This window comes from Vigna radiata, chromosome 1, assembly GCF_000741045.1.
Source record: "Vigna radiata var. radiata cultivar VC1973A chromosome 1, Vradiata_ver6, whole genome shotgun sequence".
Classification (NCBI taxonomy): Eukaryota; Viridiplantae; Streptophyta; class Magnoliopsida; order Fabales; family Fabaceae; genus Vigna; species Vigna radiata.
Genome location: NC_028351.1, coordinates 941,994 through 946,395, shown reverse-complemented (window position 1 = coordinate 946,395; position 4,402 = coordinate 941,994).

The window sequence follows — 4,402 nt, the reverse complement described above, 5'->3', positions numbered from 1 at the left end:
TTTTCTAAAAAATATATTAATAATTGAAATATAAATTGAAGATTCTAAATTAGGTAAAAATAAATTAATTAAATTGAATGATATATAAGAACAAAAATCACATATTAAATCCAATAAAATACATGTTACAACATCCCCAAATATATGTTAAAGAGATATATAATTAAGACGTCGTCATGAACAATATATGTTACGTAATTTTTTGCTACGTCATAAAATGAATGTGTAGACATATTATAACGTACAAAACTATGTACGTCATAGTTTATTTTTGTACGTCATAAAATATGATTTTTATACTAGTGACAATTAAAAATAATTCAATCTTAACTAACCCAAAAGTAACTCAATCCGTAATAAATTGTATCAATTAATACATTGTATTAGTTTACAACTTGAACCCCGTTTTAATATCCATACTGATAATTTATACATGTTTAAAAAGACAATTTTAAAAGAAGAATTTTAAGTTTTTAATATTATGAATTTATAATGAATATGATAATAAACATACTTTTTTTTTTCTTTTGAGATTTTCTGATAACAAGGATATAACTAGGTCAAGAGATAACATGATATGATATTTGTCCTTGATACTTTTACACCATTCTACTTTTATTATGGTAGTGTTTGGAAGAAAACCNAGTGCTTTAGAGTCACTTTTTAGTCATTTTAAGGGAAGTGAGGTAGTGATTTTGTTCAGAAAACGTGTTCCAAGCTGTTATGTTTCCATATCTAAAGTAATTAATCGATTAACTCAAGTGTTAATCGATTAACGCGAGTTCAGAGGCCAAAAACACAATTCCTCTCTGTGTTAATCAATTAACTGAGGGTGTTAATCGATTAACGGTAATCGATTAACATGGGTAGTTAATCGATTAACTCGCGGAAGTCTCGAAATAACGTTTTCGCGACTTCTTTGCTTTGGTTGAGGCCCTTCCCGAAGTCGAAAATACGTGTATGAGTACTCGAATCGAAGCTCTTTGAGTCTACTTTCTAATGGAAAAAGAATCAAGTCCAAATCTTATATGTAATAAAAGTTATAATTAAAATACTAAATCATGTCAAAGCTGACAACATTCCATTTTACAATATAACTTGAATTTTTGTTACAACTTGTTAAATTTTGACTTTCTTAGTCTCCTAATGATCCAAATTTACATTTATCCTCTAAATTATTAGGGTCTTACACTGTCTCGATTCTGCATAATTCTGCAGAATTCAGCAGAGTTTGGCCGTCCGGTTTGGAGGCCTTGGTCAGAGAAGGTTCCCCTTCTCTTGACCGTTCGGTTCAGGTCCCCTTGGTCAGAGAAGGTTCTTCTTTCTCTTGACCGTTCGGTCTGGCAATGTTCTTGGCCACCTAAGTACTTTCGATCTTAAATACTATCAGTCTCATAAAAGATTTTTAATTTCAGTATTACTCTCGGTTTGTAAAATCGTCCGGTCTGGTAGGGTTCGGTCAGAGGAGGCTAGTACTCCTCAAACTGTTCGGTCAACACATGGTTAGGGTAAGTGTTCTTTCGCTTAACCGTTCGGTCAGGTATGCTTTCGGCCAGGGAGTTATTGTCCCATCCCATAACCGTTCGGTCTGCAAGGTCTCGGTCAGAGAAGAGCTAGCTCTTCTCTTGACCGTTCGGTCTGTCAAGGGTGCCTGGCATTGGCACCCAATTCAGTTCCAGTGGTTCAGTCACTGCTTCTAGCGTTCGGTTTATTGCTTAAAACTTGTGGTTGGTTGGTTTATCTAATTGTTTGTGGCAAATTATGGTGTATATGATTAATATGACTTGGAGGATTATTAAGTGATTGGATTGGTTGGATTCGGTTGTGAAACTATGATCTCTCGGTGAGATCTATTAGTGTATTGATTGAATGGTGAGAGGCTTCCATGTGGGGGGTTATTCCTAACGCTCCAACGGTCTTTCATTCTCACTTAGAGAGGATTGACGCGTGTGATGGGAGTAGTGGGAGGTCCTAGGGTAGGCGCTTTCACTGTAGGCCTATACCGCGGCAACGGACTAGCCTTGTGTATGGTCGGGTGGAACCCCTCGGCAATGGCTTTGCAAAGCAGTAGAGGCCATCACAAGTGCACAACCCGCCCCAGCTCTACATTCATTCTATGTTCGGACGTGTCTAGGAGTCTTTGCATGTTAAGATGATTGATTTTGGGTAAGTTATGAAATATGTGCTTATGATTATGATGACTTGTACGCTTGAATGTAAATCTACGCTTTCGGTAATGTTAGATCACTTTGCTTTGATGTGTATGTTTGTTTGAACCTAACTCACCCTTGCACTTGTATGTTGTTTGTGTTTGCCTTCCTCCCTTGCGATGATCATCCAATCCTTTGGATGTGAGCAGTAGGTGATGATGTACCTCTGGAGCAGGCGTTAGAGACCAAGGAAGATCCAACACCCAGTACTTAGGATGCCTTCTTAGGCGTTCACCTTGTTTTTATTTCTTTTTGTACTATCATATTTTGAGAAACTTTAGACCTTTGTACTTTCATTACTATTCGTTTTAATTCCCCTCTATTTTGGACGACTATAATTTATACATATACAGTTATCTACTACTCTCACTGCTTTCTTTAATTATGACTGTTGCATTCCATATCTATATACTTGACGGTATAATTTGGGATGTTACACTATTTCTCTAAATTTTTTGTTTCAACTTAACTGTTTTTTTAAGCTTAACTATTTTTGTAATTAAAAAATTACCTATAGAATAAATAAAAACTATTAACAATAAAATTATAAAAATTATTTATACTTAATTTTATAATTATAATAATAACATTAACAATAATTTTATTATTTTTTATTATCATAATAAAAAAAATAGACTCGAGCTTATGCACATTTGTTTTGATTAATATAAATAAAGTAAATAAACTCCTTCCAAAAACTTATTATTGAGTTCAATTTGAATATACTTCTATTAAAAAGAGTTGATTGAGGGCATGTTTTTCAGCGTCATCAATTAGAAAGGTTCTTTTCATTAATTTTGTGTATATAAATAAGTTTCTTCAAATCTTACTTGACCATGTAAACTTGCTATTACACTTANCATCTTCAACAATTATATATAAAAATATATAATTGTTAGTTTACCAGCCAGGTTTAATATCACTGGTAAAAATATACTATCTTTCTTTAATGCGTTATTCCGAAGTACATATGGTGTGATAGCAGTTTTGTAAATAAGATGAGGTAATATTAAAAAAAGTAAATTTTTCATTCACAATATTCTCGACAAAAATACTGAATAGCCAATTTATAGAGAATAACATGACCTTGCTGGTAAACATTACTCTAAAAAAAACCAATTAATGATGACTAATTCTTATTATATTTTTTATTATATATTTTGGATTAAATATGTTTTAGTCTTTTGGAGCGATTTTGGTTTTAGTCCCTTTTTCAAACTAAGGGACAATTTAGTCCTTCAACTTTATAAAACTCTGGTTTTAGTCATTTTTATCAATTTTTTTTAACTTTATTTGCTATTTCAAACGCATTTCTCAGTTAGCATTGAAACAAAAATGTGTCAAACAGGGTAAACAATCCAAATGCTATAATGAAATGTGCTTGAAAGGTTAAAAAAATTGGTAAAAAGGACTAAAACCAGAGTTTTCTAAACTTGAAGGACTAAATTGTACCTTAGTTTGAAAGAGGGACTAAAACCAAAATCGTCCCCAAAGTATAGGAACTAAAAACATATTTAACCCATATATTTTCTTTTAAAAACTTTATATTTTAAATACATAATTATGTAAAAATATATAACATAAACAAAGTATTTTAACATTAATAATTTGTAAATAAGATAACATGATATCCAATTTTGACTAAAATGGCATGTAATAATATTATATGAACATCTAAAATTAAAAAAAAAAAAAAACAACATCAACATGAAAATTCCTACATTCTATTTTAAAGACAATACAATTGTATATAAAGAAAGTTAATATTCTTGATATCAAATGAAAAAAACACTAAAATAACATTCAAGTTCCTATTATTACAAATTTTTACTTAAAACACCTATTATTATTATTTTTTCAAATTAATTTTGTAATAAATTATATTTTTATTCATGTCCTTTATCTTATCTTCACCATTTTTACTATCAAGATGTCAATATAATTAAAATATACATTTCTATATAATTAAATCATTTATATTATATATATTAATAAGAGTAATGATAAATGAATACCTGTCTAAAATTTACACCTTTTATGTGTTTTATTTTAATTTTAAAAGGATTAACTAGTGATTTAGTTTTATGTTTGATTGGTTCATTTTGTTTCTCTTATTATTTTGGAGCAATTTTGTTATAAAGGCTCAATTTGATAATTTTTTTTAATTGATATAAACATTGTGTTTAATGTGT